The sequence below is a fragment of the Mus caroli genome, unplaced genomic scaffold, assembly GCF_978045245.1.
Source record: "Mus caroli unplaced genomic scaffold, Mus_caroli_1 scaffold_8, whole genome shotgun sequence".
Taxonomy (NCBI): domain Eukaryota; kingdom Metazoa; phylum Chordata; class Mammalia; order Rodentia; family Muridae; genus Mus; species Mus caroli.
Window position 1 is genome coordinate 113605554 of NW_028227263.1, and position 26978 is coordinate 113632531.

General features: G+C 41.9%; 1 pseudogene; it reads right to left on the bottom strand.

Annotated features, from left to right (window-relative positions):
• Positions 1 to 15376: 15376 nt before the first annotated feature.
• On the bottom strand, positions 15377 to 16279 carry LOC110288429 (glyceraldehyde-3-phosphate dehydrogenase pseudogene; annotated as a pseudogene).
• Positions 16280 to 26978: the final 10699 nt, after the last annotated feature.

The following is a 26978-nucleotide window of genomic DNA, read 5'->3' on the forward strand; positions in this document are numbered from 1 at the left end:
CAGTCCCATATCCCCTAAAGTAACAAAGGCAGGCATTAATACTCTTCCAACCAAAAATGCCCAGGACCAGATGGGTTTAGTACAGAGTTCTACCAGACCTTCAAAGATGATCTAATTCCAGTTCTGCACAAACTATTCCACAAAATAGAAGGAGATGGTACTCTACCCAATTAATTCTATGAAGCCACAATTACTCTGATAACTAAACCACAGATAGATCCAACAAAGATAGAAAACTTCAGACCAATTTCCCTTATGAATATCAATGCAAATTAATCAATAAAATTCTTGATAATCGAATCCAAGAACACATCAAAACAATCATCCATCCTGACCAAGTAGGTTTTATTCCAGGGATGAAGGGATGGTTTAATATACGGAAATCCATCAATGTAATCCATTATATAAACAAACTCAAAGACAAAACCCACATGATTATCTCGTTAGATGCAGAGAAAGCATTCGATAAAATCCAACACCCATTCATGATAAAAGTCTTGGAAAGATCAGGAATTCAAGGCCCATACCTAAACATGATAAAAGGAATCTACAGCAAACCAGTAGCCAACATCAAAGTAAACGGTGAGAAGCTGGAGGCAATCCAACTAAAATCAGAGACTAGACTCAGCTGCCAACTTTCTCCCTACATATTTAACATTGTACTTGAAGTCCTAGCCAGAGCATTTCCACAACAAAAGATCAAGGGGATACAAATTGGAAAAGATGAAGTAAAAAATATCACTTTTTGCAAATGATATGATAGAATATATAAGTGACCCTAAGTATTCCACCAGAGAACTCCTAAACCTGATAAACAGCTTCGGTGAAGTAGCTGGATATAAAATTAACTCAAACAAATCAATGGCCTTTCTCTACACAAAGAATAAACAGGCTGAGAAAGAAATTAGGGAAACAACACTCTTCTCAATTGTCACAAATAATATAAAATATTTGGCGTGACTCTAACTAAGGAAGTGAAAGATCTTTATGATAAAAACATCAATTGTCTGAAGAAAGAAATGAAAGAAGATCTCAGAAGATGGAAAGATCTCCCATGCTCATGGATTGGCAGGATCAACGTTATAAAAATGGCTATCTTGCCAAAAGCAATCTACAGGTTCAATGCAATCCCCATCAAAATTCCAATTCAATTCTTCAACGAATTAGAAAGAGCAATCTCCAAATTCATCTGGAATAAGAAAAAACCTAGGATAGCAAAAACTCTTCTCAAGGATAAAAGTACCTGTGGTAGAATCATCATGCCTGACCTACAGATTTACTACAGAGCAATTGTGATAAACACTGCATGGTACTGGTATAGTGACAGACAAGTAGACCACTGGAATAGAATTGAAGACCCAGAAATGAACCCACACACCTATAGTCACTTGATCATCGACAAGGGAGCTAAAATCATCCAGTGGAAGAAAGACAGCATTTTCAACAAATGGTGCTGGCACAACTGGTTGTTATTATGTAGAAGAAAGCAAATTGATCCATTCCTATCTCCTTGTACTAAGGTCAAATCTAAGTGGATCAAGAAACTCCACATAAAACCAGAGACACTGAAACTTATAGAGGAGAAAGTAGGGAAATGCCTCGAAGATATGGGCACAGGGGAAAAATTCCTGAATAGTACAGCAATGCCATGTGCTGTAAGATCGAGGATTGTCAAATGGGACCTCATTAAACTGCAAAGCTTCTGCAAGGCAAAAGACACAATCAATAACAAAAAGGCCACCAACAGATTGGAAAAGTATCTTTACCTATCTTAAATCAGATAGGGGACTAATATCCAATACATATAGAGAACTCAAGAGGGTGGACTCCAGAAAATCAAATAACCCCATTAGAAGTGGGGCACAGAGCAAACAAAGAATTCTCACCTGAGGAATACTGAATGGCTGAGAATCACCTGAAAAAATGTTCAACATCCTTAATCATCAGGGAAATGCAAATCAAAACAACCCTGAGATTCCACCTCACACCAATCAGAATGGCTAAGATCAGAAATTCAAGTGACAGCAGATAATGGCGAGGATGTGGAGAAAGAGGAACACTCCTCCATTGTTGGTGGGATTGCAAGCTTATACAACCACTCTGGAAATCAGTCTGGCAGTTCCTCAGAAAATTGGACATAGTACTACCAGAGGATCCTGCAATACCTCTCCTGGGCATATATCCAGAAGATGTCCCAACCGGTAAGAAGGACACATGCTCCACTATGTTCATAACAGCCTTATTTATAATAGCCAGAAGCTGGAAAGAACCCAGATGCCCCTCAACAGAGGAATGGATACAAAAAATGTGGTACATTTACACAACGGAGTACAACTCAGCTATTAAAAGAATGAATTTATGAAATTCCTAGGCCAATGGATGGACCTGGAGTGCATCATCCTGAGTGAGTTAACACAATCCAAAAAGAACTCAAAGGATATGTACTCAATAAGAAGTGTATATTAGCCCAGAAACTTAGTATACCCTAGATATAAGACAATTTGTAAAACACATGAAACTGAAGAAGAAAGAAGACCAAAGTGTGGACACTTTGCCCCTTCTTAGAATTGGAAACAATCACCCATGGAAGGAGTTACAGAGACAAAGTTTGGAGCTGAGACAAAAGGATGGACCATCTAGAGACTGCCATATCCAGGGATCCATCCCATAATTAGCCTCCAAACGATGACACCAATGCATACACAAGCAAGCGTTTGCTGAAAAGACCCTGATATAGCTGTCTCTTGTGAGACTAGGCCGGGGCCTAGCAAACACAGAAGTGGATGCTCACAGTCAGCTATTGGATGGATCACAGGGCCCCCAATGGAGGAGCTAGAGAAAGTATCCAAGGAGCTAAAGAGATCTGCAACCCTGTAGGTGCAACAACATTATGGACTAACCAGTACCCCAGAGCTCTTGACTCTGGCTGCATATGTATCAAAGGATGGCCTAATCGACCATCACTAGAAAGAGAGGCCCATTGAACATGCAAACTATATATGCCCTAGTACAGGGGAACGCCAGGGCTAAAAAATCGGAATGGGTGTGTAGGGAAGTAGGGGGGAGGGTATGGGGGACTTTTGGTATAGCATTGGAAATGTAATTGAGGAAAATACGTAATAAAAAATTATTAAAAAATGTGCCTTTGTTGACTTTGGGGGATATAACCACCCCTGTTTTGTTTTTAAAAGCCATTTTTTTTTTAAAGTGCGATGAGCATGTTTAACTATTTCTTGTCCCGTGTGGTTATAAGGAATTCCAGTTTTATATTTGATGCCAAATTCTTTACAAAATGAAGTAAATTTTTTGCTAGAATAGGATTGCCCGTTATCTGTCTTAATAAGTTTAGGCAATCCCATGCCATTAAAAGCTTGTAGGCAATGATCAATTACATTTTTGGAAGCTTCTCCAGAATGCAGAGAAGCAAAAAGTAATCCTGAACAAGTATCAATACAAACATGTATATATTTAAATTTTCCAAATTCTGCATAAGAAGCTACATCCATTTGCCAAATATGATTAGGCATAAGACCTCGTGGATTAACTCCTAAATGTGGCACTGGAGGAAATGTAATACATTTAGGATATTGTTTTGCAATCATTCTTGCCTGCTCCTTAGTGATATTAAGTCAGAGTCTTAATGTCTGGCTAGAGAGATGAAATTTTTCATGATCATGTTTGGCCAAAGCAACAGGATCTGAAATTAAGGCTTCTCCTTTTCAAGCTCTGTCGATGTAATCATTGCCTTCAGCTAAATGTCCAGAAAGACCAGAATGAGATCGTATGTGGCCAATATAGAATGGCTGTTTTCGGGCAAGAATGATGTTTTGTAATTGTGAAAACAAGGATGCTGCTGGTGTATTAAAGTTAAACGTACCACAGGTCTCCAATAAGGATACCGATTGTGCAACATATAAACTATCAGTAAAAATATTAAAAGCCTCATGCACAGACTGAAAGACATTCAGTACTGCTGTTAATTCTGCTAATTGAACCGAGAGGCCAGGAGTCTTTATGATTAACTGTTCATTATTTATAATATATCCAGCTCGACCTTTAGAGGAGCCATCAGTAACAATCAATAGAGCATTATATAAAGGCTGTAAGGAAGTCATTTTAGGAATTATCACGTCATGTACATTTAAAAATTTTATCAACCTATCTTGAGGGTAGTGGCTGTATAGTTTCATTAAACCCTATTTGAGCAAGCAACCAATCTGTACTATGCTGTTTCAGCCAAGTGTCTTGACTTACATTGTAAGGCTGAACAATAATATCTGGCTCTTTGCTGAAATAAGTTAGTGCCTGTTTCCTTCCAATGACAATCATCTGGGCTATTGCTTCATAATATGGCAAGATATTGCGTTTAGGAGAAATCCTTGAATGTATCCACATTAGAGGAGACTTTTGCAATAACAATCCTGTAGGCACGTGAATCCTATTAAAAATTAACAGAAGTAGTGAGCTTTAAATAGGGGCAAAGCCAATTAATATCACCTAACAATTTTTGAAAATCATTCAAAGTCCTTAAGTTGTCTCTGCGAATAACTATCTTCTGGAGAGAAACAGTTTGATCAGTAAGTCTGAAGCCCAAATAATTATAAGGAACCTGAGTTTGTATTTTTTCAGGAGCTACCTATAATCCTTTTTCAGCTACAGCTTTTTGTAAATCTCTATAAAACAAAGGGAAATCCTGGTGGTCTTTTCCAGGCAACCCAGGACAATTTCTTAACTGTCCAAAAAAGAGTTCTGTAAGGATCAGTATTTTTTCTTATGACTAGCATAAGTAATTGCAATTTTGAGAATTAGTAGCATTTGAGTGATGAACAATTTTAAGCAATTGTAAGCTCTGACATATATATGTTAATAAAGCTACAAATTAAACTTGATTATTCACCATTTTAAAACACCATCTACAGCACACAATTTAATTATATGTGTTGAAGCAGGGGGAAGCTCAAAAGAATAAGCATGTGATAAAATCAAATATACTTTTCTCCCACAAGAGGGCTGTTTTTAAACAACAGTATATGGGATGCATGCATGTATTAATTTATAGAAGATACAAAAGCATGCATTAAAAACAAATTTTTAACTTATCTTTGGGATAATGAATGCCAATTTTATTTAAAATGATGATATGCAATACATCAAATTTTAATATTCTGTAATAACCAAATTAATTGCTCTTTGGAACAAGGAACAGGCACTTATTCAGGTTTCTAAGACACAATTTTTGTTATAGTTATTCTAAAATATATGAATTTATCTTACAATTCTTTGTTAGCACCACAGAGGCCTTAATAGGATGCTGAAACTCTACTTTGAGGTGAAGAGGGATGATTTTACAACAATATTTTCTTTAGCCAAAGAATTGTTTTGGGCACATTTAATAACCAATAACTAAAATGGGCAACAAATATTTATGTTATGTCTCCCTTTTCATTTCTGATTTTGTTAATTAAGATGTTATCCCTGTGACCTCTAGTGAGTCTAGCTAAGGGTTTATCTATCTTGTTGATTTTCTCAAAGAACCAACTCCAAGTTTGGTTAATTCTTTGAATAGTTCTTCTTGTTTCCACTCGGTTGATTTTGGCCCTGAGTTTGATTATTTCCTGCTGTCTACTCCATTTGGGTGAATTTTTTTCCTTTTTTTCTAGAGCTTTTAGGTGTGTTGTCAAGCTGCTAGTGTGTGCTCTCTCCAGTTTCTTTTTGGAGGCACTCATAGCTATGAGTTTCCCTCTTAGAAATGCTTTCATAGTGTCCCATAGGTTTGGGTATGTTGTGGCTTCATTTTCATTAAACTCTAAAAAGTCTTTAATTTCTTTCTTTATTCCTTCCTTGACCAAGGTATCATTGAGAAGAGTGTTGTTCAGTTTCCACGTGAATGTTGGCTTTCCATTATTTATGTTGTTATTGAAGATCAGCCATATTCCATGGTGGTCTGATAGGTTGCATGGGACAATTTCAATATTTTTGTATCTGTTGAGGCTTGTTTTGTGACCAATTATATGGTGAATTTTGGAGAAGGTCCCATGAGGTGCTGAGAAGAAGGTATATCCTTTTGTTTTAGGATAAAATGTTCTGTAGATATCTGTTAAGTCCATTTGTTTCATAACTTCTGTTAGTTTCACTGTGTCCCTGTTTAGTTTCTGTTTCCACGATTTGTCCATTAATGAAAGTGGTGTGATGAAGTCTCCCACTATTATTGTATGAGGTGCAATGTGTGCTTTGAGATTTACTAAAGTGTCTTTAATGAATGTGGCTGCCCTTGCATTTGGAGCATATATATTCAGAATTGAGAGTTCCTCTTGGAGGATTTTACCTTTGATGAGTATGAAGTGTCTCTCCTTGTCTGTTTTGATAACTTTTGTTTGGAAGTCGATTTTATTCGATAGTAGAATGGCTACTCCAGCTGTCCGCTTCTGTGTGAACACTCTCACCTGTGTAGACTACTTTTTGGCACATCTTGTTTTTACTTTATTTCTTCTAAATTTTTTGCAAACTGATGTTAATGGTCTGTCTGCAGTGGATTGCTACAGGCATCCAGTTACTTCTAGTTCTTATGTCATTGTAAAGTGGCAGGACCCATTCACTAATGCATGGAAGCGTCCAGACTGGATCCTAATCTGGGAAAGCAGCTTGGTCTCTGTTTTTTCACACATACACACACACACACACACACACACACACACACACACACACAAAGATGGATCGTGATGGCCTCCTCAGAGATTAGTTCAACAACTAGATACAGATGCTGAATCTTCTAGTAAGTAGGACTCTAACCTTGATTATGGCTAAAAATTCTCTTTAGCCAGAAAGTTACATTAGAGCACAGCCTCCACTCCCAGGGAAGCTGTAAGCCTTTCTGCTATTCTCAAAGTCACCTCCTCCACACCTGGAGCTCTAAGTCTAGTCTGATCTTTCTAATTAGTAATTGAATGGAGTACCTGGACTTTCCCAAAAGAAGCTTTTATACTATGCCTTTCACTGTCTGGACTTTGTTTTTTAAGCAGGTCAGTCAATGCCCTTCAGCCTGACTGCAGCAGGTGTGCATCCCCACCCACATCAGCATGCAGGTGGCAGTTATTAATTTTTATCAAGAAGAATTCTATCTACATATTGTGACTTTGGTCTGATTTGGGAATAAGGTGCACTATGAGGACCTGTTAGTCAATGACAGGCAACCAGATCCCAGATCATACCAATCTAAGACAGGGGTACATGCCAAAAGGCCATGGCTGTTAATAATACACCACAAAGCCATGCTTGTCTGAATTATGACACAAACTAGCTACATGTAACTTCCTATGACAGAATTGGATGGTTTGAGAGGATCTGAGATCCTAAGGCACACATGGCCACCAGCCACCATAATTCCCAGGCAGGACTACGGAGCATAAAAATTTGATGCGTCAGTCCAGCTTTTATTAAATATTAATAATAGGGAGGAGATGTAGCCTCCCACAAGCCTGAAGCAGGGGGATCCAGAACTTTACATGACTGCCAGTAGGGAGATTATCTAGGGTGGAGCCTTCCTCCCTAGATCACTCTATTGTTCAGACACTGTCCCTGTTCCTCTTCAAGATGCTGCTACCTGCTGAGAGGCCCCAGAGCTATTCCAGAGACTATGCCCTATCCTGCATGTCATCACCTGCAGCTGGTTCAGAATCCAAGAATGAATAGGCTGGAATGGAATGCCACCCCCCGCACCCCCCCACCCCTCTTTTAAAAAGTGTGCCTGCCATTAAACATTTAAACCTTGAACAGACTAGTTGTCTTGGTTTCATTATTTTTCAACCGGCCTAGACTCCCTCTTTTCTTTCAGTTCCAAGATGCCTTCCTGGCTCGAACCCGGACATGTGAGCAGTAGGCCAACCTCAACAGTTTGGTAGGCTCAACTTCATCCTAACTTAGAATCACACATGCCAATTTTGTATTTTTTCCCTAGTTCTCCCACCCTTAACACAGCTTCAAGGAAAATCACACATCTAAGAAACCAGTTCTCCTGACCACCTAATCTTAAGATGACAGTATATGTTTTCCATTTGGCAATCTGACACTAATTTATTTAAAAGTGAATTTTTGCTAGATACTGATGTTCCAATATGTTATAGAAAATTTTAATCTCAACCTGGGGTTTCCACCCAAGCTTTGATTCTTTAGTTCCTGGATAAAACACACACAGAAACTTTATATTTACCATAAGCTTTAATCAACATTAGAACTGGATAGATAACTCTATGCTATTAGAACCTATTTTCCTGCATTATTAACTACTACTTATTGTGTTTCATTTGGACTCTCCAATTGGCCAGCCCTCAAGATCACATTTTTCTGGATCACTTATGCTATGGTGGTTTCTCCTTTTTCCTCCTGCACCTTCTTCTCATGGTCCTCTTCTGACCCCACGCCTGAGAAACCTATATCCCATCTATGTCTGTTATGCTCAGCTATTGCGTGTTGGTATCTTTATATACCAATCAGAAAGGACTTGGTGCAGAGTCACAGGTCTAAGTGCAGATTCCAGGTCTTGGGGGACCACATTTAGCATTAAAAAAAAAAGCAAGACCAAACCTCAACAAAACCCCCACATTTAAACCAAGGTAGAAGCCTCCTGAAATATACAGTCTTACAATATCTGATCACACAATTTATGCTAGAAGGTGTATTTCCATGTATTTTTGCAAGTACATTTACCGTGAACCTCAGCTTCCTTCATGAGAGTAAAACACAGAACCTATGACGGGCAAGTATCTCTCAATGGAGCTCAGAACTGACTTGTAAACTGTCCCTCAGAGTAAGTTATCACATCTACGGTTGAATAATAATTTAGTGAAGACTAACCAAGGAATAGGGTCATAAAACATGAATTCATGTGGTCTGGCATAATAAGAAAGATCCTTTCACGTTTAACCAGTAACTCAGAAGATAAACTCAAAAGTTGTGTTTTATTCTTATTCAGATGGTTGTTTTACTATTAGTTATAGGTATCGAGATGGAAGGGTTATGTACTTGAGTAGGTAGGTTCTCTGAGAGATACAAGAGATCATGTTTTACAGTCATTGCAAGCTAGCTATTCAGGGTTCACCCTTATGCCACCAACTTTTCTTGCACGTTTTCTATATCAGAGCACCTTAATTACAATATGGAGATTCTATATTTTTGTACATTTCACCAATAATGTTGTCTCAGGACCAATTTGGACCAATTGAATGAATAACTGTGTTTCTAGTTACTTTGTATTGCACAACTGATTTTTTTAGATAAGCTTTACTCCTGATATAAATACTTTTCAACCACAACTGCCAGTGAATGTAAAGTCACTTTCTAGTGGGGAAAATATCCTGGTATGCAGGGATGGGTCAGTGGCTAAGAGGTCTACCAGAGGACAAGGATTCTCAGTACCTACTACAGCTTATAACCGTCTATATGTCCAGTTCTAGAGGATCCAAGGAGACCCTCTTCTGGTCTCTAGCTCACAGAGAGAGTCTCATGGTAACCAGACATTCATGCAAACATGATAATACAGAATTAAAATAAATGTACTTTTAAAATAGCATTTAGTGGATCAAGGAACTTCACATAAAACCAGAGACACTGAAACTTATAGAGGAGAAAGTGGGGAAAAGCCTTGAAGATATGGGCACAGGGGAAAAATTCTTGAATAGAACAGTAATGGCTTGTGCTGTAAGATCGAGAATTGACAAGTGGGACCTCATGAAACTGCAATGCTTCTGCAAGGCAAAAGACACCATCAATAAGACAAAAAAACCACCAACAGATTGGGAAAGGATCTTTACCTATCCTAAATCAGATAGGGGACTAATATCCAATATATATAAGGAACTCAAGAAGGTAGACTCCAGAAAGTCAAATAACCCCATTAAAAAATGGGGCTCAGAACTGAACAAAGAATTCTCACCTGAAGAATACCAAATGGCAGAGAAGCACCTGAAAAAATGTTCAACATCCTTAATCATCAGGGACATGCAAATCAAAACAACCCTGAGATTCCACCTCACACCAGTCAGAATGGCTAAGATCAAAAATTCAGGTGACAGCAGATGCTGGCGAGGATGTGGAGAAAGAGGAACACTCCTCCATTGTTGGTGGGATTTCAAGCTTGTACAACCACTCTGGAAATCAGTCTGGCGGTTCCTCAGAAAATTGGACATAGTACTACCGGAGGATCCAGCAATACCTCTCCTGGGCATATATCCAGAAGATGTCCCAACCGGTAAGAAGGACACATGCTCCACTATGTTCATAGCAGCTCTATTTATAATAGCCAGAAGCTGGAAAGAACCCAGATGTCCCTCAACAGAGAAATGGATACAGAAATTATGGTACATCTACACAATGGAGTACTACTCAGCTATTAAAAAGAATGAATTTATGAAATTCCTAGCCAAATGGATGGACCTGGAGGGCATCATCTTGAGTGAGGTAACACAATCACAAAGGAACTCACACAATATGTATTCACTGATAAGTGGTTATTAGCCCAAAACTTAGGATATCCAAGATATAAGATACAATTTGCTAAACGCATGAAACTCAAGAAGAATGAAGACCAAAATGTTGACACTGTGCCCCTTCTTAGAATTGAGAACAAAACACCCATGGAAGGAGTTACAGAGACAAAGCTTGGAGCTGTGATGAAAGGATGGACCATCTAGAGACTGCCGTATCCAGGGATCCATCCCATAATCAGCTTCTAAACGCGGACACCATTGCATACACTAGCAAGATTTTGCTGAAAGGACCCAAAGATAGCTGTCTCTTGTGAGACTATGCAGGGACCTAGCAAACACAGAAGTGGATGCTCACAGTCAGCTATTGGATGTATCACAGGGCTCCCAATCGAGAAGCTAGAGAAAGTACCCAAGGAGCTAGAGGGATCTGCAACCCTATAGTTGGAACAACATTATGAACTAACCAGTACCCCGGAGCTCTTGTCTCTAGCTGCATATGTATCGAAAGATGGCCTATTCGGCCATCACTGGAAAGAGAGGCCCATTGGACGTGCAAACTTTATATGCCCCAATATAGGGGAATGCCAGGGCCAAAAGAATGGGAATGGGTGGGTAGGGAAGTGGGGGGCGCTATGGGGGACTTTTGGGATAGCATTGGAAATGTAATTGAGGAAAATATGTAATAAAAATATTAAAAATTGAAAAAAATAGCATTTAACAGAATCCTACATTCTCACAGTAATAAATTACTGCTTTGCACGCATTCTGAATTAGCAACTTCTATGAATATCTGTTACTTTGAAAATGGCTGACTACATAGATATGTTTTCTATGGGGATCTAAGATTGCTTAGAGTTGGTGTCTCTATCTACTCAACTCAACAACATTTGCCCAGTTTTTCCAATCATGAAATCATGATCCTACTTGGAATTTTTTTCATTACCCTAACATAAATGACCCCACACAACTGCCTTTAATCTCTCTCTCTCTCTCTCTCTCTCTCTCTCTCTCTCTCTCTCTCTCTCTCTCTCTCTCTCTCTCTCTCTCTCTCTCTCTCTCTCTCTCTTCCTCCCTCTCTCTCCCTCTCCCCCTCCCATCCCCCTCTCTCCCTCTCTTTCTCTTTTTCTGTCTCTCTGTCTCCTCCCCCTCCCCATCTCCCTCTCTTTCTCTGTTTTTCTTTCCTTGTTTTATTCTTTCTTTCTTTCTTTCTTTCTTTCTTTCTTTCTTTCTTTCTTTCTTTCTTTCTTTCTTTCTTTCTATGTTTTTGAGTCAAGAACAAATGACAACCTGTAAGTGTAGGTCTGGTCCTCTTCTATCATGTAGGTCTTGGAGTTTAAACTCAGGTTGCCACCAGGGAAACAAGAGCCTTTAGCTATTGAGCCACAGTACCAGTCCCACAGCTGACATATTAAAAGGTCAGCCTACATGCATCTGAATAGAAATAAGGGTTAATTTTAATTCCCAGGTCATTGGGTGAACATATATTTTCCATTGTCATGTGGTTTCATAGCATTGAAAAATATCAGAAATAAGGTATCCTGTGCAATGTTTCAGACCTTGCTATGGTAATCTTCTGTACACCACTGAAGCAGGAGAAGGAGCAGAACTTTGGAACACCAGCAAGTATGGCCACCAAGGATCTGTATATGTCTGTTGTGCAACATGACTATGTTCATGCCTATGAAGGGTCATGCCTTGAGAACTTCATAACCTATAAGACTCAGCTTGGTGTCCGAGGGTGAAACTTCCAGGTTTTGTGAGGCTGAGGCTTTGTCTGTATGGGATTTGAAGAATCTGAGTTTGGGCTACTGCAGTGAGTTAAGGAACTCAGAAACTCAAGAAAACTATGTAAGTCGGACTCAGGAGGACACTGCTTAAGTGACAGCTGTACAAGCTGACAGTGCTTCAGTTGGGACATAGCCTGGAACTACTTTGCTCAGCCCCTGGTGTGCAGGTGGCTGCCATGTGGACACACTACCTGGGAAGGTTCTGTGGCCCCAGGAAGCACTTGAGTTCAGCCAAGTGCATATTAGAAGTCAGAGCTGTGCCTGCCCAGGTCTTTTCAACTCGGTCCAGATGATCAGGACCAGAGAGACTCCCTAGAGTAAGTTTCTCTGTTTCTGTCACCAAGTGCAAGGAGGGCCTGAGAAGTTTTCTCTGCATGTGGAGAGGCTTGAAGATTCATGTGAGGAGTGATGGAAACTGCACTTTTGAGCAGAGGGACTTTAATTCTGAGGGACCTGGTGCCATCATGATGAGCTGAGAAGACTCCTTCCTAGACAGGATTAGAAAATGTCTCTAGAGATTGCTCAGAGGGAAAAATGACTTGGAGTTGAGTGCGAGGGAGGACTACACTGTGGAAGTATTTTGTGAACTTTACTTTTTAATATATTATTATCATTATTCTAGTTATGAAATTTTTATGGGCATATGGTCGTATATGTTTTGTTCATATATGTATTGATGTATATGTTAAACACAGAAGTTAGGCTACTGTGCTGCAGGGAAGACTAGAAATTTGTCTTGAAATAACCTGCCTTTATCTCTGATTATTACACCTGTATTCTGATCAGACATAGATACTCAATCCAGAACAGCAGATGTATGGACACATCCCAGTATCTGACTACCAGTAGCATGTCCTTTAGAAAATATAATAGGTACCTGAAGTGATGTGTGCACATCCTGAAGTGAGACAGCTGGCAGTCAGTTGTAGTTCAGTATCATGTCTTGCAGGATCAGAGAGCTAAGATGCAGGATCCAGGACTAGAGTGGCAGCTGAGTATCTGAGCCCTTGTTTGTGGGGTATTATTGACTTTGGAAGCTTTAGAGTTTGTGGGGAAGGTCTTCAGAATCAGGGTTTACTGGACATCTGTGGGACCAATGGATCTCTGGAGATGTGAGAAGCAAACCTGGAGCAAGAGTGATTTCGAGGCATGTCCAAATCCTGGAAATATTGTCTTAAGATGAGCAGGATTAGGACTGCATATCCTAGACTGCTTAAAACTGGGCCCCCACCTTTGCCCCACCGCTGGAGCTCACATAGCCCTGTAGCCAGTTTAGACGTCATTTGTTTCCCCTTACAAGGCCATGTTCAACTGCAAACGAGGCATTTCCAGCACCATGGCTCAAACCCCTGATATACACTCACCATCAAAGCTACCTCTCACCCCCAAAGGTTTAAATACCTGTTTTTCCACCCAATTCAATGACCTGTCTCAGTGAAGCATGTCTTCCAAGAGTGTTCTAAATGCAGTCACTGCTCATTGAGGTTTCTCTCACTTTCTTCCTCTCCTTCCCTCCTCTCTCACACACATCCACACATCAGGCATTCCCAGCTCTATAGGTGAACAGAGTGGGAGGAGCATATATTCACTGGCACAGGAGTGGAGAGCAGAAGATAGGCTTAACACAGTAGCTTCGGGGAGAGTGCTTGTGAAGGCCAAAGTCCAGGGTTCTGGATGGATCATCATTGTGATTTCAGGTACAGAGAAAAGGAATATCTTCTGTTGGTCTGGGAGAGTCCAATGGGATTAGAGGCAAAGAGGGGACACAAGGCCACCTTAGGCTTTTGATGTCTATAACTAAACAGAAGAAAATGTTGTCTGCTGATATGGACAGATCAGTTGCATCATTTTTTATAAGGAATGTTAAGAAGTATGTTTGGAGCTTTGTTGAATCTGAGCTGTCCTAGAGAAGTCTGTGTGAAGGCCTTGAGTGTATGTCTGCACACAAGTCTGGAGAAATTCAGGACCAAGATACCAAATGAAGACCAACTGGGTATTTTGGCGATGTATACAAGGATGGAAGTAGAAGTTGATTATTCTTAGGGAAGGAAACATTCAGAGGATTGTGGCATTGGTGCTAAGTGTAAGGAAGGGGGTGGTGCACTTAATAACACTGGACTCATCTCTCAGACTGAGATGGCTGTCACAATGACAGATGAGGTTTTATCAAGTATGTGGGTTAGAATGATGTTTGGCAAGGGACCAGGGCTGCCATCAGAACAGTCATAAAGGTCGGTGGCAATGATGCAAGTGACTAAATGTGAGGCAGGAAACTAACTGTGAGGAAGGTGACTAACTGTGAGACAGGTGACTGTGAGGCAAGTGACAGAGACTGTGATGAAGATAACTGAGAGGTTGATCACAATGAGTCTGAGGCAGGTGACTAACTGTGTGGCAGGTGACTGTGAGGCAGGTGACAGATATTGTGATGAAGATAACTGTGCAGTAGATGATAGTGAGTCTGAGGCAGGTGACTGTGAGGCAGGTGACAGGACTGTGAGGTAGGTGACTGTGAGACCGGTGAATGGGAGGCAGGTGACAGTGACTGCAAAGCAGGTGACTGTGAGGCCGGACCCCATACCTGTGAATATTCCCCATACTGTTGTAACCCTGGGTGGAATGTGGAGATCTGCACTTGGGCTGGTAGATAAGCTCATGGGTAAATAAGAGAATTACTGAATTCTTCAGAACCAAGGAAGCTGAGCTTTTTGTTAATGCAATTTTAAAAGAAGCTGTTTCTTGTATATCTTGGCTATTTTCCAAATAAATGAGACAGTGGCCATTCTATATATTTAATCAAGCATTATAGCAGAAAAAGTGGGCAACCATTGATCTGCTCTATTTCTTTAAGCTAAACTGCCTACCTTCTAATAACATTCCCCAAGATACTTACTTTTTTGGGGGGAGGGGGTTTGCAGCGACCTTTATTGATGGTATTTAAGAGAGTAGGAGGGCATTCTAAGCCCATCCAGTTATGGGGATCTTGGGGTGAGAATTGTGAGGTATATGCTCAGTGATGGGGGCCAGGTTGGGAATGGGACTCCTCAGAAACCGAAGGCCTCTCTAGTGCTCTCAGTGTCCTTGCTGGGGTGGATGGTCCAGGGTTTCTTATTCCTTGGAGGCCATGTAGGACATGAGGTCCACGACCCTGTTGCTGTAGCCATATTCATTGTTATACCAGGAAATGAGCTTGACAAAGGTTACATTTTGATCAATGCCAGCCCTGGCATTGAAGGTGGAAGAGTGGGAGTTCCTGATGAAGTCGCAGGAGAAAACCTGGTCCGCAGTGTAGCCCAAGATGCCCTTCAGTGGGCCCTCAGACACCTGCTTCAACACCTTCTTGATGTCATCATACTTGGCAGGTTCCTCTAGGCAGCACATCAGATCAGGGATGATGATCTGGGCAGCCCCACAGCCATCACGGCACAGTTTTCCAGAGGGGCAATCCACAGTCTTCTGAGTGGCAGTGATGGCATGGACTGTGGTCATGAGATCTTCCATGATGCCAAAGTTGTCATGGATGACCTTGGCAAGGGAGGCTAAGCAGTTGGTGGTGCAGAATGCATTGCTGACAATCTTGAGTGAGTTGTCATATTTCTCATGGTTCACACCCATCACAAACATGGGGGCATCGGCAGAAGGGGCACTGATGATGGCCCTTTTGGTTCCACCTTTCATGTAGGCTCAGGCCTTCTCCATGGTGGTGAAGACACGAGTAGACTCTACGACATACTCGGCACCAACCTCACCCTATTTGATGTTAGTGGGGTCTCACTCCTGGAAGATGGTGATGGGCTTCCAATTGATGACAAGCTTCCCATTCTTGGCCTTGACTGTTCCATTGAATTTGCCATGGGTGGAGTCATACTGGAGCATGTAGACCATGTAGTTGAGGTCAATGAAGGGGTTGTTGATGGCAACAACCTCCACTTTGCCATGTGGAGAGAAGATGGCAGTCCTGATGACCAGGCGCCCAATACGGCCAAATCTGTTCACACTGACCTTCACCATTTTGTCTACAGGAAGAGGCTTGGACTACACAAAAATATGTAGCTGTGTCTAAAATAGGGAGGAGCAGAGAGCCGATACTTACATGTTACTATTGATCTGGCTGTCTCTGCTCCAGGTGTTTTCCCACGTGTCTCCTTAAGACTTTTTCCTGGTAGCTGAATTCTCTTTTTCTTTTTCCTCTTTTCCCCTGGCTGATGGAAGTGCATCCCTGTTTTCTCTTCTACCCAGCCTTTGGTACATCAGTTTTTATTAACAAATCAGAGAATAAATTGTTCAATAAGAGACCTGGTCTCAAATAATTAGTTGTAGACTGTTGAGATAGCTCAGTGATTAAAGGTGCACTGATTGAAGATGAACACCTGAGTTCAAATTTCAGAACCCACCTGGTATAAGAAGAGAAGTAACTTCTCTAAATTTTCATTTGACCTTCCACGTACACACACACACACACACACACACACACACACACACACACACACACCCCTTGATACCTCTATCCATACACAGGCCCACACACACAAGAACACAAACACATGAACATACACCTACAAATGTCTGTGAAAACTGGCATCAGTAAGCATTAAGAACTTGTAATGGAAAAATAAGAAACAATTTGACAAACAAACTAAAGATCACATTAGATTGTACTATAATGGTGAAATAACCTATAAACCCATGCTGGTGTGAATGGTTGCATGGCAGGTAAATGAACATTAGTGAACCCTGCAGGACCTTCGGGACCCAGAGGTCTCTCAACTCTGCAGCACCCCTAGGAACCCAGGACCTCAGAATCATAGGTGAGTGGAACAGAACATCAACACCAAAAAATCCCAGAGGGTCTTGTGCCAGCAGATGGAGGGACAAAGGAACCCCGATCTACCAGAGCTGGGATTCATTCTGGTTGGGGCCAGCCCCGCCATCGTCTTCCTGAACCAAGTGGAGGGAGCCAAGGATCCAGAGGACTCTCCACAACACAGGACCCCTAGCACACCCAAAACCTAGGCATCACGGGACTCAGGAAGTAGATCGGAGTTCCAGAATTCTGGACACCTGCCTTGCAAGAGGAGAGCTTGCCTGCAGAGAGTGCTCTGGCTACTGTGACTCAGCTGAGAGTTGGACTCCCAGGACTGCTGACAGAGGCTAACAGAATCAAAGCAGGAACAAGCTTCATCCAGAGACAGCTTGATTTTCTAACACCAGAGATTACAATATGGTGAAAGACAAGTGTAAGAATATTACTAAAAGAAATCAAGAACAGTGGGCATCATCAGAACCTAGTACCCCACTACAGTGACTCCTGCATACTCCAATACGCCTTAAAAGCAAGACTAGGATTTAAAATCATATCTCCTGACAGTAATAGAGGATTTTAAGAGGGGCATTAATAACTCACTTAAAGATTACAGGAGAATACTGCAAAACAGGTATAAGCTCTTAAAAAATTACAGGAATTCACTGCTAAACAAGTAGAAGTACTTAAAGAAGAAACACAAAAATCTCTTAAAGAGTTATAGGAAAACACAATGAAACAGGTAATGGAATTGAACCAAACCACCTAAGATCTAAAAATGGAGGTAGAAACAATATCGAAAACCCAAAGGGAGACAACTCTGTAGATAGAAATTCTAGGAATGAAAACAGGAACCATAGATGTGGGAATCAGCAACAGAATACAAGAGATGGAAGAGAGAATCTCAGGTGCAGAAGATTCCATAGAAAGCATGAACACAACAAAGAAAATGCAAATTGAAAAAAGATCCTAACTCAAAACATCCAGGAAATCCAGGACACAATGAGAAGTCCAAACCTACGGAAAATAGGTATAGAGGATACCTGCTCTGATAGTGGAACCACATATAGACCCAACAAAGAAAGAGAACTTCAGACCAATTTCCATTATGTACAGTGATGCAAAAATACTCAATAAATCCTCAAAAACTGAATCAAAAAAAAAAAAACATCAAAATGATCATCCATCATGATCAAGAAGGCTTCATCCCAGGCATGCACGGATGGTTTAATATATATAGAAACCAATCAATATAATCAACTATACAAACAGACTCAAAGACAAAAACCACATGATCATCTTATTAGATGCTGAGAAAAAATTTGACAAAATACGAAACAACTTCATGATAAAAGTCTTGGGAAGTTCAGGAATTCAAGGACCTTACCAAAACATAAAAGCAATATACAGCAAGCAAGTAGCCAACATCAAACTAAATGGAGAGAAACTCGAAGCAATCCCACTAAAACCAGGGGCTAGAGAAGGCTGCCCACTTTCTCCCTACCTATTCAATATAGTACTTGAAATCCTAGCCAGAACAATTAGACAACAAGAGGAGATCAAGGGGATACAAATTGGAAAGGAAGAAGTCAAAATATCACTCATTGCAGATGATATGATAGTACATGTAAGTGGCCCTAAAAATTACACCAGAGAACTCTTAACCTGATAAACAGCTTCAATGCAGTAGATGGATATAAAATTAACTCAAACAAATCAATGGCCTTTCTCTACACAGAGGACAAACAGGATAAGAAAGAAATTAGTGAAACAACGCCGTTCACAATAGTCACAAATAATATAAAATACTTTTGAGTGACTTTAACTAAGGAAGTGAACAATATGTATGATAAAAACTTCAAGTCTCGATCTTGTGTCCAGGGTCCCTCAGAAACCACTCTGCTCACGGGAGAGTAAGGACTGATGAAGCGACACAGCTTCTGGGACAGGCAGAAGCACACAGCTTCTGGGACAGACCCGGTTTGGGGCTCCAGATATCTGGGCACCTTCCCTGCCAGAGGAGAAATGTCTGCCCAAGAGGTCTCTGACTGCCTGAGCAGGTGAGGGAGCCATCTTGTGTCCTGGGCCCTTGGAGAACAGTCTACCCAGGCCAACTCGCAGACTGCGGAGGGGGAGTGAGTGGTCTGCAGAAGTGACACATCTTCTGTGACAGATCTCATTTCAGGCTCAAGACATCTGATAACCTTCCCCTCCAGAGGAGAGGTGTCTGACAGGGAGGGCACTGATTGTCTGAGCAGGTGAGGTAGCCATCTTTTGCCCTGGGTCCCTCAGAGACTAGTCTGCAAAGGTGAGAGTGCAGATTGCAGAAGTGACACAACTTCTTGGACAGGCAGAAGCAACACAGTTTCTGGTACAGACCCCCACTTAGGGCTACAGACATCTGAGCACCTTCCCTGCCAGAGGAGAGGTGCCCTCCTGGTAGGACTCTAACTGCCAGAGCAGGTGAGGGAGCCATCTTGTGTCCCTGGTCCCTTGGAGAACAGTCTGCACAGGTCAGCTGGCAGACAGCTTTGGCAACACATCTTCTGATACAGGCCCTGTTTCAGGCATTCATCTTCAGCCAGAGGGCAGGCCTGAATGCCAGACCTCTGTGTACCATCCAAGAAATAGGATAGCTTGCCTGTAGAAAGTACTCAGACCCCTGAGACTCAGGAGAGAGCTGGGCTCCCAGGACTGCTGACAGAGGATAACAGAATCACAGGAGATACAAGCTCCAACCAGAGAGTTTTCTAACAACTAATGCCAGAGATTACCAGATGGCAAAAGGCAAATGTAAGCATCTTACTAATGGAAACCTATCCTGAGCTTTTGTTCTGGCCGGCAAGAACACACTCGGGACAACCGGAATCTTCTGCAGTAAAAGCTTTATTGCTTCTTCAAGAGGGAAGACCCCAACCCCAGAAAATGGAGTCGCTTTTATAGCCCTCAGCCATGGCATTTCAGCACCTGATATGGCGTGCCAGCTCCTGATTTGTTGCTCGCCCATCACCCCACTATTACACCCCGAGAATGGGCAGTGACTAGGAGTGAGTTCACTCTTGCACCTGCGTACAAGGCTTGTTTACTAGTTAGGTACAGCAGAGTCCAGCACCATCTTATAATGGTGATTGCTCGCGGCAAGCATGGCTCTCCACAATGATTGCTCGCGGCATGGCTCTCCACATCTCCCCCTTTTTATTTTATTATTTGATTGAGGCTGGACTGGTCTGAGTAATTATGCCCATCCGCTGTGGCTCCTGTCTTAGGTCGTTCCTCCAATGTCACAGCATTTCCTGTCATAGGGTAACCCTATCTCCACCGAGCCCCGTGTCTTAGGTTGATCTGTGCATGAGGAAAGTTGCCCATCCCTGGATACCGCAGTGCTATATGACAGTATCTACTAAATGACCTAGGGCGAACTCTACAAAAGAGGCCAGCCACCAATGTCAACTAATTTTTGAGCATAGATAGCCAGATTTCAAACACTTGCTCAATGGCAGCAAGTGTTTGAGCTATCACAACCTTTTCATTTGTTTGTTGGGTTCTGAGCTTGCAAACCAACCAGAGCATGAACACAAATCCACAGCAGGTGGAAACACCAAATAAACCCACCCCCAACCATTCCTTAAAATAAGAAAATGCAGATGAAATCCAGAAGGAGAGGCCTTCTGTCAATGACAGGTCCACTCAGTTGAGTTGATCTTTAAAACTGCCACCCTCAGGGCCTCAAGAGTCTCATCGAATCCCTTGGACCAATTTCCTGCAAGATACAAGGACAGCTGTCTAGACAGATTAGCTGCATAAGTAAAATTTTCATATTGGACACTGGTAATACACAGAGCTTCCAGTTTTCTTTCACAACCCAACTGGGCCATCTGGTATAGAACGCCTATCTCTTTCTCCGCCAGGTCAAGGCGCTGATTCAAAATCATCAGCTCTCCCTTTTACTTGGTACTAGCAGAAGTTTGGACAGTGATGGTGTCAGTCAGATCTGCTGAAAGCTGATTTAATTTTGTGCCTGATTGAACCGTACTAGCCATAGCGTACCCTGCAGCTGTAGCAGCAGCTGCACTGGCTGAAATTGCTATGATAACAACAGCAGTAATGCCAAAATCTCTCTTTTGTCAAAACAGAGATAAGGTGTCAGGTGTTTCCACCGGAATAGGGATCCAACGTGGGATCCGTGCCACCATGGCATGGGTGCTCTTTGTTACATCCCAACATTGAGAAATCCAACAAGAATCATTGGAACAGACTTCAAATGAATCATGTGAAAGAATAAACAAGAAAGGGGGGGTAAACACAGACTGGGATAGGTGGATAATTAATCTGGTTTACCAAAGTTTTATTGAACCCAGTGATCTCTACACTGGTATTAGTATATCCATAAGAGTCCTGGGAGGCAGCATGTATTCCCCAATACGGAGAAAATCTTGAGATGCTACTAAAAGAAGCCTTTCCAACTACTCCTCCCTGGATAAAGATCAAAGGATTGAGTTCTGTACAACTGCCATTGACTCCACAAAGCACCCATTTGTGAAAGGGATGCATTCTAAAGTCCTGTATGAAAAGTCCCTTTTTCATAACAGATTACTTCTCTGGGTCATCTATCATGTTGGGAGAAAAGGAAAAGGTTTTACTCTGATCTGCCCAACGAGTGATGGAGGATTGACAATCAGACCAAGGCAGGATGAGCCCTTCATCTTCCAAGCTACAATGAGGGGGTATTTTTGGTTGGTGGGGACGTTCTTTGTCTGAAAAGTTAGGTGGTAGAAATGTACCATTAACCCAAATTGCCTCCTGCCAGAAGGTCAAATTTGTAAAGGGTATATCTGCGTTGGAAGTATCTTGGGTTGTGCTCACCCAACCTCCTTGGTGCTCATTAAACTTCCCCAAAGCTCAGGCTGTGAGGTTGATACATTTTCCTGGTCCATTAATTTGAAAACATAAAAAACTATGTTCTAATAAAGAGCGATTTTCTCCTAATGGTGCTCGGGTGGGATCATAGGGTAGATATGGTAAAACTAATGTTTTATTAGTAGTAAAGAATTTTGTAAAAACTATAGCATCATGGCGAACTGGCATTGGTTTAGGGAAAGTCGAGAGAATAGCCCATCTCTGTTTGCCCATCATACTAGGAACCTGAGACAAGTTCAGCATTGTCAGGATCAGGAGCAGTCCTTGGGAGGTCAGCATCTTCCCCACCATCATTGATTACTATCTTGCGGGTGAGTAGTTCTGTCAGCCAAAATGGGTTGTCTTCACTCTGTGGAAAAACACAAATAGCTCCCCTGGATCTTATCAAAATAGGATCCGGGCCTGTCCACAGACCAGATAAGACATCATTCCATTTCACCATTTCTTTTGGTCTATCAGGGTCTGAGCTATGTCGATTGGCTGCAGAGTGACCTTGCTTGTCAAGATTCAAAAAATTAAGTGTAAAGAGTGCCATAGATACAGCTACTCTTGGCACTGAGGGCAGAGTCTCATCAACTCCCACTTTTTGTTTTATAAGATAAGACTCGAGTGTATGATGGGCATGTTCCACAATGCCTTGTCCTTGAGGATAATAAGGAAGGCCAGTCAAGTGAGTGACATCTATTTGATGACAAAATTGCTGAAATTTAGTAGAGGTATATGCTGGCCCAATGTCAGTTTTAAGAATTGTGGGCTTTCCCCAAGCACTCCATGCTTCTAAACAGTGCTGTATAACATGAGAGGCTGTTAAAGGTGTAGCAAACATAACACCAGAGCAGGTGTCAATGGAAACATGTAAATATTGATTTCTTCCAAAGGAGGAAATATGAATGACCTCCATTTGCCAGACCTGTAATGGCCTGATGCCTCGGGGGTTTACCCCTACATGAGGAGTAGGCAGAAATTGACAACAGTTTTGACATTGGGTGACAATGTCATGAGCTTCCTTCCTGGTTAAAGTAAAACGGTGGCGTAATGTTTCAGCCATCACGTGGAAGCATTTATGAAACTCCCTTGCAGCCTCTGCCTGCAAGGACAGAGCAGCAGCCACGATTCTAGTGGTTTTGTTTGCCAAGTCATTTCCATGAGACATGGGGCCAGGAAGGCCAGAATGAGCCCTGACATGAGTAATACACACAAGATATCTTCTATGTAACAAGGCTGACTGAATTTGCTGAAAAATGTGAGCAAGCTTGCTAGAGGGTCTAATTAAGCCAGCAACTTCAAGCATATTAACTGCATTAACCACATTAAAGGAATCAGATACAATATTGAGCGGTCCCGGAAAAGTTTCAAGGACTTCTAGAACTACCAAACACTCTACAACCTGGGGTGATGTCTCATTATATTGTTTAGATGTTACTTGGCCATTTACTACATATGCACCTATACCAGATTTGGATCCAACCGTATACACTACTACCCCATCCGGAAGTGGTTGTTTGGCTGTTATTACTGGAAACACTATGGCTTGGCTTAAGGCGAACTGTAAATTTGGATGTTTTGGATAATGATTATCAATTTGTCCTGAATAAGAGGCAACCAAGACTGCCCAATCATTAGTTGTTGCTGTCAGGGTTTGAAATTGAGCAGAAGTATAAGGCACAATTAGCATATGAGGTTCTTTCCCAAAATGAGTAATGGCTGCTTTTATCCCCCTAAGTGCAAGTTGAGCAACTGCATTAGGATACCACTCATTGATTTTTGCAGGGGAAGCATTAGTATGGGCCCACAATAAAGGTCCATTTTGCCATAAGACTGCTGTTGGTAACTATGCAGTTTTTAATATGCACAATTCAAATGACTTTGACTCGTCAATGCGTTGTAATTGAGCATCTTGTAAGGCCTTTTCTATTGTTTGTAAAGCTTGACATGCAGCTGGGGTAAGTGCTCTGTGGGAGGAGATGTGGTTATCTCCCTCTAATATATCAAATAAGGTCTTTAATTCTGCTGATGGAATTTTCAAAAATGGTCTTAGCCATTTAATATCTCCTAGCAATTTTTGGAAATCATTCAAGGTTTGTAGTTGATCCTTGCGAATCTCTAATTTTTGAGGAAAAATCTTGTCAGGATAAATGAGTGACCCTAGGAAGGCTCCCATTAGAGCAACTTGCACCTTTTCGGTGGCCACCTGCAATCCCCATTGCTCTAACATTTTTATTAATATAGGGTATGCATCTTGCAATAACTGTGAATTTTTATGGCAAATCAAAATGTCATCCATATAAATTATCACCTGTAATGATGGAAAATGCTCTCTAACTGACTTAAGTGCCAATTGCACATACAGTTGACACATGGTGGGACTATTTGCCATCCACTGAGGTAGGACCTTCCATTGGTATCTTTGATCCGGCTCTAAATGATTAATGGCTGGGATGGTAAATGCAAATCTTTGCCTATCTTGAGGGCATAAAGGTATAGAAAAAAAGCAATATTTAATATTTATAATTATAATTTCCCAATGTTTGGGCAAGGCAGAAAGCAATGGTAGCCCTCGCTGAACTGGTACAAACAGACGCATTTGTGAATTAATTGCTCTAAGATCATGTAATAAGCGCCATTTGCCAGATTTTTTCTTAATTACGAAAATAGGTGTATTCCAGGGTGAGGTAGAGGGCTCTAAATGACCCAAGCATAGCTGTTCTGAAATTAGTTTTGTTGCTGCTTCTAATTTTTCAGAGGAGAGAAGCCATTGAGGAACCCATACAACTTCCTCTGTAAGCCATGGTATGGGCATGGAGCCCTCAACGGCCCCTAGGAAAAACCCAAACCTTGTCTCCCATTATTACCTTTTTGAGGGATAGGTTCTAGTCTAACCTGCTCTCCTTTCCCTAGTCCCCTTCCTTCTTTATAGCCCATTTTCTTCATCATTTGAACAGCTTGTGGTGAGTATTCATTAGTCAAGGTCAGTCCTAGTGCCTGGAAGATGTATCTAACCCAGAGATTTACTTGGAGTGGTAAAACATAGGGAGTGAATCGTCCCGTTTGACCTTCAGGTGCTGTCCAGCTCAAAGAACAGGAGCTAATAGTGGGACAGGACTGATAACCTGAACCTTGCAAAGAACGTGATGACTGAGTAACAGGCCAAGTTTTTGGCCACCATTGGGAAGAGAGGATACTTTTATCTGCTCCTGTGTCTAAAATCCCTTTAAATTGTTTTCCTTCTATTACTAATTCTAAGAATGGCCTGGAGTCAAGAGGCATTACTAAGTAAGCAGAATCATTTCCAGTAGAACCAATCCCTCTGGTAGCTCAAGGGACACCAGAGGAAGGAAAACAGCCATGTTAGGCTTGGCAAAATTATTAACTGAGCTATTCTATCCCCTTGTGACATAGAAAAGACACCCTGAGGACAGGAACAGAGAACTTGAAGTTCCCCTTCATAATCTTGATCTATGACTCCAGGGTGAACAATAAGACCTTGTAAGGTAAGGGAGGTCCGGCCCAATATTAGGCTGACACTCCCGGATGGCAGAGGTCCGTTATAGTCAGTAGGAATAAGCTGCACCCCCATTTGGGGCATTATCATGAATCTGGTGGTGGTACGGAGGTCCAACCCAGCTGATCCTTCAGTTGCCCTACGGACTGTGGGGTCCACCTTTTGCCTGTCGAGGTCCCATATGTTTTCGGGCCCTGAGACCTCAGGGCCCTGTACTGTTTTTTTGGAATCGTCTCATTATCTACTGCTTGAGGAAATCCTGGCTGCAGGGGCCTGCCTCGAATGTCCCTGACTGAACGACAATCTCTAGCCCAATGATATCCTTTTCCACACTTAGTACACAGTCCTGGCGATCTCCTTTTGACAAGGGCTCTACAGTCCTTTTTTAAGTGTCCCGGTTTGCCACAATTATATCAGAGTTTGAGCTCAGCCCTGTCAGGGCGTTTTTGGCCTTGTAGAATAGCAGCTGCTAAACCGACATTAGTGAGTAGCCCTCCTAGCTCATGGCAAACCTTCAACCAGTCCTGCAGTCCCTTGCTCTTTCTAGGTGTAATAGCCGCCCTGCATTCCTGGGTAGCCTGTTCATAAATCAACTGTTCAATTAAAGGCATAGCTGTCTCTGGGTCCTCAAAAATTCTCCCTGCTGCTTCTGTCATTCTAGCCACAAAATCTGAGAACGACTCCTGGGCGCCCTTGGTAATCTTTGTCAAATGCCTACTTGCCTCTCCCTTCTTAGAGAGTGCCTTCCATGCCTTAAGGGCAGCAGCTGAGATCTGAGCATACGCTCCCCAATGGTAATTTGTCTGGTTATTAGCATGTTGTCCCTGACCTGTAAGCAACTCAAAAGTCCATGTTCCTTGGTCCCCTTCAACATTGGCATTGGCCCTTGCCTGTGCTTGGCAGGAGTCTTGCCACAAAGTTTTCCATTCTAAATGCATTCCCATGTTAGGAGATGTGGCTTTTACTAAGGTCATCCAATCGCCGGGGGTCATTGCCAGAGTACCAAGCCTTTCGACTTGGGCTACAGTAAAGTTGGCATTGACTCCATAGTTACGGACTGACTCCACAAGTTCTTTAATCTGTATATACTCCACCGGAGTGTGAACGCATCTTCACACATTCATCTGCGCCATTGGTGCCTTCAAAGACTGGGAATGCTTGCTACATGTTTCTCTGTTCCTCTTTTGAAATGAATGAGTCTGAATGATACCTCTGCACATAGGGTGGAGGTGCACTAGGACCCAGAGGTTGCGGATCCGAAGACCGTGGAGCGATTTGACATTTGTCTCTAGTTGCTTTCATGTTATTCTGTAACTGATTAGCTCATCTTTCATCTGGCTTGTACTTTTCTCTCTCATAGCCCGCCACTTCTTCCTCTAAGTCTGTTTCCTCAGAGGAGCCAAGTTCCTTATCCGATTCTGAGCTACTGACAGCTAGTGCCTTGAACTCATCTAATGGCGGGTAGAGGCTCCTTTCCTTATGTGCCTCCC